The sequence below is a fragment of the Adiantum capillus-veneris genome, chromosome 24 (genome assembly GCF_014529385.1).
Source record: "Adiantum capillus-veneris isolate H3 chromosome 24, ASM1452938v2, whole genome shotgun sequence".
NCBI lineage: Eukaryota > Viridiplantae > Streptophyta > Polypodiopsida > Polypodiales > Pteridaceae > Adiantum > Adiantum capillus-veneris.
Window position 1 is genome coordinate 114,542,681 of NC_140954.1, and position 14,652 is coordinate 114,557,332.

The 14,652-nt window shown below is 45.6% G+C and overlaps 1 protein-coding gene across 3 annotated transcripts in view; it reads left to right on the top strand.

Annotated features, from left to right (window-relative positions):
- Positions 1-14,652, top strand: part of LOC147426984 (mitogen-activated protein kinase HOG1-like) — a 156,345-nt gene that overhangs the window by 89,834 nt on the left and 51,859 nt on the right. The window lies entirely within an intron of this gene.

Below are 14,652 nucleotides of genomic sequence, written 5' to 3' on the forward strand. Positions count from 1 at the left end.
CTTAGTGTCCAACTGTATAAGATCCTGGTGGATGATTTTATTAATCTCCGTTCGTGTGATTGCCAGTGATGGAGCCTCAAGAGAGTATTGGAAGGGGGGTAATCTTTCCATACTGAACCCGTGTCTCTGAAACCACGATGACAGTTACGCATACCAGCATGATGTATCTCCTTTCATTGCTAACTGTCGAGAGGATTCGAGGGCCAATCTAGTATATCGGAAATTATTTGTATCCCACAAACCATGTATAAAGGACATTGATATGGTAAGAGCTTCAATTTCTATCGGAGGGGCAGCTAGTTCCGCTCGGGTAATCGCGTGTGGTATGGAGGCCTTGGCTCTAATCATTCGGGAAATCATAGATACCAAAGGTCTCTCCTTTGACTTCCAATTATCCTGATCCACAGATGGTCCCCAAATCTGGACCCCATAAAGCATAGCCGAAGCCACCACAGCATCAAAGAGCCAAAGTTTTGTTTGTGGTTCCTGAAACTGCACTTGTGAACACATCCTCTCCAACCCTCCCAAGGCTGCAGAGGCTCTGGACAATCTAGCATCCGCTGCTTTCTTAAGAGTAAACTTCGAACCTGTAGATACCACACCAAGGTATGTGTATGCATCTGTGTACTCTACTGTATCCTGGCCATATGCAAATGTAGGTGCCGATCTCCTAACCCACTGCGGTGTGGTGTTAAACACCATAACTTTGGTTTTACCCAAATTTACCGACAGTCCGCTGTCCTCCGCGAATTTATGTAATGCATCTAACTGAATCTGCATTCCATCTGGTGATTCTGCTATCAATACAATATCATATGCATACAACAACAAAGGGATCCATGACCCTGCAAGTTGAGCACCTTTGTCACCCTCTCTATCAATGTAACTGATACCTCATCTATATACATACCAAATAAAGTAGGGGACAGTGGGCATCCCTGCTTTACCCCAACGGTGGAATGACCAATGTCGGAATCCCCTTGTGGAGTACGTACATAACCAGTTACTGACCCGTATAAGGCCATGATCCCCCAGATAATCTCTTTGGGGACCCCTAACTCTTGCATTCTGCGCATTAATCTGGCCCTTGGTACTGTATCAAAAGCTTTCCGAAAATCCACAAAGCAACAATACATCCTTTTCCCGCTTGCTCTTCCTTCCTCAATAATGGCTCTGAGCGTAAGAATATGATCTAAAGTGGAATAACCCCTCCTGAAACCAGCTTGTCCAGTTGCCCTTATGCCCTCATTCTCTGCCCATCTACTCAATTTTTGTTCCAGAATGGATGCGTACAGTCGGGTTAGTGTGTGACCCACCATAATGGTACGGTAGTTCCCGGGTATCATAGGATCCCCTGACTTGAAAATAGGTACGATAGTAGATAATTTCCAAGATTCAGGTAATCCTTCATGCATGACCCGATTAAACAGACGAGCAAGGACTTCTGAAAGTAGATCCCTTGCATGGATCAGATGTTCTGCTACTAAACCCTCATGATCATATGCTCTTCTTGTCTTCATCTTGTCAATGGCTTTTTTCACCATTTCCATAGTAAAGAAAGTACTAGTAGCAGGGCATGGCTCTAGCGGATCTGGTAATGGAGGCTGTCCAGATACCATATATAATGAGGTTACATATTGACCCCAAATCTCAGGAGAAGTAATTGTCGGAGGCGATGAGTGCTCATGAAATAAACGCCAGGCCTCATGTGAGTCTTGACTCAAGAAGAGAGATTTGATTTGATTTGATTTGGTATTAACGTCCGCGGGGGGCCAGAAATGACCCATGGGACCTCAAAGTGATACATAGTCTCCCCTCACGGGGGTGTATCGTGTGGTGCGTGTGTGTGTTATTCTCTTTTTGTGTTCCTATGAGTGTCTTTTTATGCTCAAGTATGCGGGTGAGGTATGTGCCAAGAGCTGTAGGGGAGGGGTCTATCTTGGATAATAGGTCCGCAAAGGTAGAGCAACCGCTTAGAAGTGGTTGAAAGTTAGCCCAGATGTGAGCGTATTCTGGGCATTCCAATGTCACATGTGCTTCATCTTCGGGAGCTTGCATTGTACATGATGTGCATATCCGTTTAGAAGCATCAATTTTCAGCCAGCCCTCTGTTTCTATTTTGAGTATATGTGACCTTGTGCGCATCAAAGAGATGGCTCTTCGTGCCATGTGGGGCATGGGTGTTCGTATGTGGGCCTGAGCTTCCATTGGGTTTGTGCTATAGCCTTCCCAATACTTTGTGTTGACATGCTTGCAATAGTATTCAAATTTCGAGCGGTGTTGCGTTGTCTTCCACTTGGTGTGGAGGCTATTTAGTAATGCAATTTCAAAATTCAGCATGTGTTCTCCCTCCTTGCCCTCCTCAATAAGCATGTCCACATATGCCTCTACATTCCATTTAGCGAACCATTTCTTAATGTCCTGTATGAGGCTCGATGACAGAAATTTGCTTTTTTTTGTCTTTTGCGGTGCACATCCCATTTCCCATGCAATGAGGGGGATTCGAGTAGTAGGCATCGCTTTGACCTTCATGATATACGTGTACATTTTTTGCAATGCTTTCATTTCTAGTGGTCTCTTGCCTGTCTCCAAGAGTAGCACGGAGTATGGTGTCGTCTTTTTGACCCCCATGTGTCGACATAGAAATTTTTTCTGAATTTTTTCAATTTCATTCCATGTGTGGGCTGAAATGCTTGCTCCCCATATTTCCACTCCGTAGAGGATAGCTTGCACTACGCATGTCTCAAAAATGGTCGCTTTCATCTCCCATCTTTTTATGCTCCTTTGTGTGCACATGTTTTCAAATTGATAGTACTTGGCATGGCCGATGTCAATTCTATTATGTGCGTATTGTCCCCAAGCATAGTTGCATGGGATGTCAATCCCCAAGTACTTGAAACTGTCAACTTTCTCAATTTGTTTCCCTTGATACATGAGGGGGGCGTGGATATCCATCTGACGAGTCTTTACAATCATGAACTTTGTTTTATCTACATTGATTGATAGACCCACATTTTCACAAAAAGCATGTAACGCATTGACCAATTTCTGTAGAGCTGTAATGTCATGGGCGAAAAGAGCCACATCGTTTGCGTAGATGAGCATGAGAAGTGTAAACATCCCGATGGCTGGTTCATCCCCTTCTAGTTGAGGGAGGAAGCTTTCTATTTGATCAATGCACAATCCAAAAAGAGTAGGGGAGAGAGGGCATCCTTGTTTGACCCCCATGTTGCTCGAGAAAGCTTTGGACAGCCCTTCGTGCGTTTTTAGTTGACATAGGACTCTGTCATAGAGACGTGCTACCGCACTCCTGAGATGCATCGGTACTTTTATGCATTCCATCCTTTTCCATATACCCATTCTCGGGACCATGTCAAAGGCTTTGGTGAAATCTACAAAGCAACAGTATAATGTTTTCCCCTTTAGCCGACTCTCTTCCATTAATACCCTGAGTTAAACAAGGTGATCAATGGTGCTATGTTTTGGTCGAAAACCTGCTTGTTCTTTTGCTCGTTTTCCATTTGTCTCTGCCCATGTGCTTATGCTTTGTTCTAAGATGCTTCCCAAAATCTTTGCCATGCAAGATCCAACCATAATGGTACGGTAGTTGGTAGGCTGATTTACATCCCCTTTTTTGTAAAGTGCTTTGATCCAGTTCTTTTGCCAATCCTCGGGTAGCCCTTGAACAATGGCTTGGTTTAGCATTCTATGTATCCACTCTTTGGCTCTCATACCTGACCATTTAAGCATTTCTGAGTTCAAGTGTAGTATGTCCGGAGCTTTCCCATTTGCAAGTTTCTGTATGCCTTTTTTAACCGTTTCGGGATCAAAGTGGTCTTGGGCATGGAGATCGGTTTGCATGTGTGGCATTTCTTCCGCATTATTATGCACATATAGTTGTTCCACATACATGTACATGTCATCTGAGCTTATGTCCCCCATAATGTCATGTTTCCGTCCTTTTATTTTCAGCCATTCTTTTTTGGGATTTTTCTTGAAGTTGGCTATGGCTTGTGTCTCCGTGCGTAGCTCATAGTTTCTTCTTTTCCGCCTCTTGAGATTTGTGTAGTCTTTTGATAGAGTTTCCCATTCCGTGTTTGTCGTTGACAGTGCCCGCAATTGTTTTTTGACATACTTGCACTCTTCATCAAACCATGGGTTATGCGGTAGCCCTTTAACATGATTTCCTCGCCGATGCGTTTTTCCCATTGTTTGTTCCACGTCGTCACAGAGAGCTTGTTTGAAAATTGGCCATGTTTGTGCGATGTGTGATGGTATGGGTACATGACCAAGTGCATTGTCTAGATGTTCTGCATACATTCTTTTCTTGTCCACTTGCATTTTGTATGTCCATGATCGGGCATGGGGCTGTTTTTGTGCATTTTGAGTGGGAACTTGTAGCCTTACATGGATTGGGGTGTGGTCCGAATTGGGTGACCTCTTCCCAATTGTAAAATTACTTACAATATGGGATGCCTCATATGAGAGAGAGAGAGAGAGAGAGAGAGAGAGAGAGAGAGAGAGAGAGAGAGATGATGAGATGAAATGTTATATTAAACGTCTTCAAAAGGCCACTGACCTATGAGACCAAACTGATACAATCTTGGTGTCTGGGTACAAATGAAAAATGAAGTAACGTGAAAAACTAAAATCATCATCATCATCAATGCTGGAGGATGCCCGGTATCGGGCATTATCCGAGAAAGTATTGCATCGGTCGTTGAAGAGCATCGTCAATGTCTGCCTCTGTAAAATAGTGGTACTGGACGTCTCCCATGTCGTGCTAGAATAGTCCTAGCCCTCTGATGTAGCCTCCATCGATGTCGTGGTCGCCCTTGTAGACGTGGGCGTCTAGCTCTCTCGAGCTCAATGGTTCTGTCGAGTACTATACCTCTGGTATGGGTGGGCTTTGAAGTCTACTGTGAAGCTTCCTCATCTGACTGCCGAGCCCTTGCTCTAAAGAAGTCAGTGATCTCCCAATGGGAATGTTTCCCACTGCCTAATCTCCTCAAGAGACTCTCCTTGTGTCTGCGTTGCTCTAGAAAAAATAACCTGAGGCATCTTTGATCCTGATATCTCATGACTCTAGCCAATGGTCCAAAGCCCTCTCTGAATAGACAATGAAAGCGGCCTCGTATCTCATAGTATAGCGGACAATGACGATGTGATGTAACTCCGTCTCTGGCTCTATATGACACAACTGACAAACTTTGGCCTCTGTTGGTACTCTCCTGAATCTGCCAGTCTCAATCTCTAACTGATGCAATGATGTGCGCATCTGACCAATAGCACATCGTACCCCATGGGATAAATGAGTGTCCATATAGGCCGGTCTGATCACATATCCATCCTCTGTTAGTTGGAGAAGATGCTCTCTATAGAAAGCCATCTTCGTGCCCAACTCTTGAGTCTGTTGTATCCATGTGCTCCTGGTATCTAGCCGAATCAGATCTTGACGTATGAGTCAGTGATCTCTGTCCATGTGAGAGATAGGGAGGGTGCATTGGGAACGGAGGCAGTCTATCCATGGTGAAACCATGTGACTGAAACGATGATGTCATCTGCCCATACGAGCATGGTGTATCTCCCTGTAATGCTAGTTGTCGGGATGACTCAAGGGCTAGCCAAGCATATCTGTCTTTGGGGAGGTCCCATTAACTATGCATGAAGGATATTGATCTACTAAGTGCCTCGGCCACGAGAGGGGGGGTAGCTAGCTCGGCTCGAATAATTTGAGGCCTTAGCCCGAATCATCGGAGAGATCATAGAGACTAAAGGCCTCTCCATACATCTCCATCCATCAGTGCTACCAGATCTGCCACGGTGATCCACTGAGGGTCCCCAAATTTGAACTCCATAAAGCATAGCTGAAGCCATGACGAGAGAGAGAGAGAGCGAGAGAGAGAGAGAGAGAGAGAGAGAGAGAGAGAGAGAGAGAGAGAGAGAGAGAGAGAGAGAGAGAGAGAGAGAGAGAGAGAGAGAGAGAGAGAGAGAGAGAGAGAGAGAGAGAGAGAGAGTGAGTTCCACTCCCAAATGGCAGCAATTTGGGGCCCCTTTCAGTATTTTTGTATATTTCTCCAACAGCAAGGTCAAATTCTGGAACTCTGCTGTGCTTCTCCACGCGGTAGAATGCCAGAGAGAGAGAGAGAGAGAGAGAGAGAGAGAGAGAGAGAGAGAGAGAGCCCAAGATACATTTTTGATGGCCCTTGGCCTACCAAAAGCATCTCACATGAAAAACACTGTATCTAAAAGTTGTTTGTTCAAAAGCAAGCACCCAAAGGACTGATCCGCATTTTGCGTTGCCATATCAGCATGTTTATGCAATTTTGCTGATGTTGTTGTTGTGTGTGTGTCCTGCTCTATTTTAGGGTTTTTAGGCCCCTCGGCCGATGTTATGCAAGTCGTTCTGGTTAGGATTTTTAATCCTGACCCACTTTGTCTTTTAGGGCACTCGGTTGGTCTTCAATAAGTTGGTCGATCTTTTTCTTCTTCTTTTGCTAGGGTTTAGGCCCCTTGGCTAGGATCTGCAAAACTCAATCAAGTCAGCTCAAAAAAATATCCGAGGGTCATTCTGAGAGTCAAGGATCATTTTGAGAATCAATCGGTGTTTCTTATTCCATAATGATGCATTACAAATGACTACAGATGCAAGTTTAGGAGATAAAAGAGGAGAGATAATTTGTGCACGTCATAAGAGGATTTTGGCTCTGACAAAGAGGTTGGCATGGACCACGTTTCTAGGGGGAGAGAGTCTGTGACGGGCCAACCGAACGCAATGATCAGTTGCGTATATGACCTCGATGCAGAAACCCTAACCCTAAAGCCGGTCACATACCGCCTTCTAAATCAAAGAAATTGTTCTCGATTACAGGATATAGCGAAAGGAAAGAAAGTAATAGAAGGATATTCATACTCAACATTTACACAATGGAAATCCCATAAGTGATCCTTTAGTCATGCATACAATGTCTCCAAACTGTGGCACCTTTTCCGATATTTCTTTATATTGCTCCAGCAAGGTACAACTCTTGGACTTTGCTTTACTTCTCCATGCCATAGAATGTCAAAGAGAGAGCCCAACATACATATTTGAAGGCCCTTGGTCTATCAAAAGCATCTCACATGAAAAACACTACATCTAAAAGCTGCTGGATCAAAAGCAAGTGCCCAGAGGGTTGGCCTGCGTTTTGTGCTGCCACATTAGTATACTCACGCAATTTGTTGTTGTATGTGTGTGTGTGTGTGTCTCCTGCTTTAGTTTAGGTTTTTAACGCCCCTCGGTCGATGTTCTGTAAGTTGGTTGGGTTAGGATTTTTAAGTTTAACCCACTTTGTCTTTTAGGCCACTCGGCTGGTCTTCAGTAAGTTGGTAGATCTTCTTCTTCTTCTTTTCCTAGGGTTTAGGCCCCTTGGCGAGGATCTGCAAAACTTAGTAAAAAAAAATATCAGAGTTTCCATTTTGCGAGTCAATCCCGAGAATGAATCAGTGTTTTTCATTCCATAATGATACAATACAGATGATTATAGATACAAGTCAGAAAATAGGAGAGAGAATTTGTGCACGGACCACCTTTCTAGGGAGAGAGAGTCTGTGACCAACTGAATAGAATGATCAATTGCGTCTATGACCTCGATGCAGAAACCCTAACCCTAAAACCCGTCACACTGGCAACACTCTCAACTTTAGCTTAAGGATCGAAAGGATCCTATGGGGGGTGTAGAGGCTCAACAATGCATGGAGTGTTTTGTGAGGCTTGTACAATGGACTCAATACTCCACACCAAGCTAGATGATAATAGACACAGATTGATATCATCCATACTAGCAAGGTTGCATAAGTTCCATGAATTTTCGATCAAGATGTTAAAACTGCTTTGGTCATCCAATACTAATGTACTTGTTGTTTTTACTTCAATTGCTTGGCTTGTAAATGTTGCAAGAAAGTTGTGACTCCTAAATTCAAAGTTTTAAATGCTATAAAAGTGTAACAATTGTATTATGTTTCTAAGAATCTTTGATTAGCAAACATGCATCACACACACATACAAAGTCACAAAGATATACACACATACATGCTAAACACAAATCTTGTTCATTACTTTAACATATTTTATGGTTCAAAGAAGTTGTCCCCATCATGCTTTGATATCTTTCCGGACTAACCAATGGTAAACACCACCAAGACAACATAAAGTTGGACCACCATCCACCCCATTTAAGCTTTGCCTAGAGTGAAGATGTGGAACCTGAAAAATTTGCTGCAAAGAAGAGAGGTATTGTCAACGCTCGCATAAAAATCTTCAAAGAATGGCAAAACAAGTCGATGAAAACCACTTGAGAGAAAGACCACCACACTTGCATGAGAGTCGACATATATGAGGACAACTCAAGGATGAGGGACTTGTTAAAGTTTATGCATCTCAAGTGAATGCCCAATGGGATCCTATTTATTTATTTTGTATTTTAGGTATTTATTTTACTTATTTGGCACGAGTCTTGGTCATGCAATTTATGTGAGGGGTGATTAAGGGCCCCCAAGAGAGTATATAAGTAGCACTTTACCCCCATTTTCTAATAATCTACTTTGGTTGGTTTGAGCAAACTCTCTCTCTCTCTCTCTCTCTCTCTCTCTATATATATATATATATATATATATATATATATATATATATATATATATATATATATATATATATATATATATATATATATATATATATATATATATATATATATATATATATATATATATATATATATATATGTATGCATTCTCTCTATTTCTAGGCTTCCGCTTCATTGACCTTGACATGGTATCAAAGCCTAGGGTTCATTGATCATGGAGAACAATGTGCGCCAAGAGAATCTATCTATCTATATTTATGTGTGTGTGTGTGTGTGTGTGGATATATGTACATACATACATACATACATACATTCATATATATAAATATGTGTGTGTGTATATATATATATATATATATATATATATATGCATTCTCTCTATTTCTAGGCTTCCGCTTCATTGACCTTGACATGGTATCAAAGCCTAGGGTTCATTGATCATGGATACATATATATAGATACATATACATGCATATACATAGATACATATACATACATACATATAGGGTTAGGACTTTAAAATCCTAACCGTGCCCAACTTGTAGATTCTTGCCCACAGGCCTAAAGCACTAAAAGAACAAGCAGAGGACCAAATTGCGTAGCAACAATGATGATGTGGCATGCGTTTTCCGCGTCTTGAGTTGGCTTATCTGGCAGATTGTGTTGCTAGCTTTTGGGAGCAATTGCCTTTTGGAATAGAAGCTTTTGGGCATCCCTTGTACTGTTTATAAGTGTCCTTAGGGCGAGTCTTTGGGGCATCTAGACGTAGAGTCTTAGTGAGCTAGACCCTCCGGGAGTTATATTTAAACAAACTTGGCCACTCCAAGTCGGGATTCTACCACAACACACGTGAGCAAACTGAGAGAGAGAGAAATGAAATGTTATATTAATGTCTTCAAAAGGCCAAAGTGATCTATGAGACCAGAAAGTTACAATGTGGTGGATTTGATACAAAGTCAGAGTAACAAAACTAACAACATAACAAAACAAAACAAAAAAATACTATGGGATCCTAGACTGGTCGATGTGAACTAAGCAAAATGGGCAGCTGGCCGGGATAGCTAAATCACAGGAGATCTAGCATCGGGCGCTGACGGATCTCACGAATCTTCTCCATGGTTAGTAGTCTGACTGGGCGTCGTGCATGCCTGGCCAGAGTGCTCGGAATCTTCTAATGAAGCCTCCGTCGATGCTGTGTAGTCCTCCGTAGTCGTGGGCGCCTGGATTTCCCCAGCTCACTCGCTTGGTCGATCAGTGTGCCTCTGGTGTGAGACGAAAGTGAGCTCTGCTGTGGTAGTAGCTCTTGCGGCTGTCCAGTGTCTGCTCTAAAGAAATCTGTGATCCGTCTCTGAGACTGGCTAGCCTCTCCACCCATCAGGCTATCTCTGTGTCTGCGCAGCTCGAGCAAGAACAAACCCAAGCATCTCTGATCCTCATATCCCATGACTTTGGAGAGTGGTCCAAAACCCTCTCTGAACAAGCAATGGAAGCGGCCTCGTATCTCGTAGTAGACGGGGCAGCGGCTTGTGTAGTGCAACTCTGTCTCAAGCTCCATGTCACACAAGGGGCAAGTCTTGGCCATTGCTGGTACTCCGCTGTATCTCCCAGTCTCAATCCGCAGCTCGTGAGAAGATTTGCATTAACTTGCCAATAGCACATCGTATCCCATGAGACAAGTGGGTGTCCATGTATCTGGGTCTCGTCACAAAACCATCCTCCGTAAGTTGGAGAAGATGCTCTCTGTAGAAAGCCATCTTCGTGCCCAGCTCCTGCGCCGGTTGTATCCATGTCCTCCTGGTGTCTAGCTGGGTCAGGTCTTGGTGGATGAGCCTGGTGATCTCGGACTGTGTAAGAGTGAGAGATGGTGCATCCAATGAGTATTGGAAGGGTGGCAACCTATCTATGCTGAACCCATGCGCCTGAAACCATGATGTCATCTCCCCATACCAGCATGCTATATCTCCCTGCATGGCTAACTGTCGAGAGGACTCAAGTGCAATGTGAGCATATCTGTCTCTAGGAAGTTCCCACATGCGGTGTATGAAGGAGACTGATCTGGTGAGCGTCTCAACCACTAATAGGGGGGCCGCTAGCTCTGCTCCGATAATGGCATGTGGTACTGATGCCTTGGCTCTAATGAGCCGCGAGATCATAGAGACGAGAGGTTTCTCCATGCTCCCCCATCATCAGTGTGACCCGACCCCCTATGATGATCCAATGAAGGTCCCCATATCTCAGCTCCATAGAGCAATGCAGAAGCCACCAAGGTGTCAAAGAGCCAGAGCTTTGTCCGAGGCTCCTGAAACTGAACCTGTGAACACTTCCTCTCCAATCTACTCAATGCTGCACGGGCTCTAGTCAATCTGGCCTCTGCTGCTCTCCTGAGTGAAAATGCCGGTCCGCTAAAAACCACTTCAAGGTAAGTGTAAGCACCTGTGTACTCCACAGTCTCCTTGCCATATGTGAATATAGGTGCTGACCTCCTGATCCACTGTGGGGTGGTATTAAACACCATAACCTTGGTTTTACCAAGGTTGACAGACAAACCACTTTCATGGGCAAACGTATGCAAAGCATCCAAGTGACGTTGCATCCCCTCTGGAGATTCAGAGATCAATACAATATCATCAGCATATAACGAAAGTGGAATCCATGTCCCTGCGAGCTGTGCACCTCTATCACCATCGCTCTCAATGTAGTCAGAAACCTCATCTACATACATACCGAATAGAGTAGGAGAGAGCGGGTAACCCTGCTTCACCCCAATAGTGGAGTGAACCGGTGTAGATAGTCCCTCAGGGGTGCGTACATGCCCAACTACTGATTTGTACAATGCCATGATCCCCTAAATGAGCTCTGTGGGTACTCCCATCTCCTGTAGTCTGCGCATCAATCTAGCTCTGGGTACTACGTCAAAGGCTTTGTGAAAGTCCACAAAGCTACAATAGATCCGTCTCCCATGAGATCTGCCTTTCTCGATGATGGCCCGGAGTGTCAAGGTATGGTCAAGAGTAGAGAAGCCTCTCCTGAACCTGCCTGCCCATCTACTCAACTGCTGCTCAAGAATGGATGCATACAACCGTGCCAGTGTGTGTCGAATCATGATAGTGCGACAATTCCCAGGCTCCATAGGGTCTCCTAATTTGAAGATAGGTACAATCGTAGATAGGCTCCAAGTATCAGGCAAGCCCTCACACATGGCACGGTTAAACATAACTGCTAGAAGCTCTGCTAGTAGATCTTTGGCGTGTATGAAATGTTCAGCCACTAGGCCATCATGATCATATGCTCTCCCAGTCCTCATCCTGTCAATGGCTTTCTTCACCATCTTAGTGGTGAAAAAAGCACATGTGTGTGGGCATGGATTGGGGGGGTTGGGAAGGGGCGACTGTCCAGGTATTGTGTACAAAGATGATGCGTACTGACCCCAGGTCTCTGTAGAGGTAACGGGCGGGGGGGGGGGGGACTGGGACTTCTCATGAAAGAGCCGCCACGCCTCACGCTAGTCTTGACTCAAGAATAACTGGTACAGATCCTTCTCTAGATGAGCCAAAAATGCCCTCTTCTTCTACCGCACCAAGCGTCGGAAGTCAATCTGTGAGTGATGTCCCCCAAAAGTACCTCCCTCTGAAGTCTAGCTCTAGTTTGGCGGCACTCCTCATCATACCAGCTGTTCTGAGGCATGCTCCTTGAACTGCGTCTTTACTCAGGCTGGGTGTGTGGGTATGCCTCTACTGCTGCATCATGTAATGTCTGTGTCAATATAGTAGTAAGCTCCTCCAAAGGTCGCTAGCTCCTCAGTGCATAGTGGTCTGTAGATCTCGTCTATGTATACAGAGTCCGTCTCCCGCATGAAGATGTAGCGAGTAGGGGCTGCTACCCGTGGCCTGTGTGCTACACTAAACTGGAAGGAGATGGTCATCGACACAAGAGCATGATCCACTGCCACCTCTACCGGTCTGGGCCCAACTGTGAGAACCTGGATACTAGAGATGAGATTCGGCTGTGCCATAACATAATCCACTGTGCTGGCTCCATGTCTGTGTGGGAAGCATGTGAAATTTCCCGGAGCAGGAAACCTTTGTAGGCCATTCAGGATGGCCAGTCCATGTGCAGTGCCCATATCTATCAGGTGCCGCCCATACTCAGTATATTCCACATCCTGCGATAGTCTGGACAAGCCCGTCTCAACAACATCTAGCTCCCTCAGCATCTCCTCTGAAGTATCATAGAACACTGTCTGGTGATGGGCAGTCCTAGCATTGAAGTCCCCTATAATTATAATGTCACCATCTCTAGAGAACTCCCATAAGTCATCATCCAAAATAGAAAAGGGGGACTGTCCTCTGGGTGATGCATAGACTGACGTACTCGGGGGAAAGTAGCAAATAGCAATGTAAAGATATCTGCTTTCAATCTCACCCACATGTACCTAGCCTGCTCATCCCTGCGGGCTATATGTATCATTGGCTGCAAATCCTCTCTAAATAACACTGCCACTCCCCCTGAGCCCCGTCCTCTGTGCTCTGATCGCGTCTCCTGTCTGTAAGCTGTCTCCCATCTGTATCCACCGATATGAGGCAGGGATTGCCCAGGGGCCTGATGTGTCTCAGAGTAGAAGATGATGTCTCTTCCAGTAAAACTATCCTCAAAAGCACCCACACCAAGACGCATAGATCCATTACAATTCAAAGGTAGCCATTTTGAGTGTGGTCCCATAAGTCTCGCACCGTCATGTGGAGCGTCGCTTTAGTATTACCACTCTTCCATCTCGGTAAAAAGCAATCTTGCCTTTTCCCTTGCCACTCTAATCTCCGGCATTACCTCCTGCATATGAGCGATGTGCGAGAGGGTAAGATCATCCCCGAGAAAGATGCCCGCCTCTTTAAGAGTTGGCCTTTTCTTCAAGGACTTCTTCGCTTACATGGAGGGAAAACCGAGGATGAGTGCCCTTTCTTTTGAGGTTTCCCCACTGCTTCCATTTTTCTTTATATTACCTTCGGGTTCGCTGCTGTCACACAGAGCACAGAGGAGTTTTCATAGCCTCGGCCGCGAGCTCGTGCGCCGGGTCCATTCTCTCTCGCCCCCTGCGTGGGTGGCGCTGCATTGCACCCTGCGGGGTTGCCTCAAGCCGTGAGCCTACCTGTCTGCTTGGGGCTGCGAGCTGTTTGGTTTTACATAGGTGCAGGCCTTGTCACAGCTACCTACGGGGTTGCATCCCCTGCCTCACAGGTTATTCGAGCCAGCAGGTCACTGGCCAGGTACACAGGAGGAGTTGCTGGCAGCGGGTTATTGTGGCTCGCCAGAGAATATTGCCGGGCGCGTGCTCTTCCCTCAGAGGGGGCCGCGTGCTGCTCTCATCATATAGGTGCAGGTTCGGGGCAGCCGACAGTAGTGTGGCTCCCTTGTTATCACAGGTGGCTCCATCGCGAGCTCATGCAGTGAGGCAGTCCCACAGAGGGGGCTGCGCGCAGTTAACAGTCCGAGCCCTGAGCGAGCCTGTTGGATCCGTAGGTTATCCCAGCCGGGGGTTGTGTGGATTCCATTCTCCTACAGGTGAACAGGAGCAGACCCGCTGGGGCTGCTTCTATTACATTCGGCGGGTACATTCCCTGCTCCCTGCGGGGTATTATTTGTGCGCAGGTAGTCTCAAGCCAGAGGGCTGTGTGGTGTGCGTGGAACAGCTTTGGACAGGTTTGGATTCAGGACAGTGGGCTCAAGGCCCCTCCATTACATTTGGCTTGATTGTTGATGCCCGCAGTGGGCTGTGGTTGTGCCTTTACCCGCTGTGGGTTGTGGTTCACTAACTCTCCGCCTGGTCTCTGCTGAGCCAGAGTGTCGAGACTTTTCTGAGGCTTTCGGCTGGTCTCTCGAGTGAGACTTGAGCCCCCATTTTTGTATGCCAGGAAGGGTGAGCCTTGGTGCTCCGAACCCTATTGTATTCCTTTTTGGTAGAGCCGTGTTGGCTCCCTGAGTCGAGGTGAGTTACCCCTCACTCGCAGACTACTATCGAGCCAGATTGACTGGT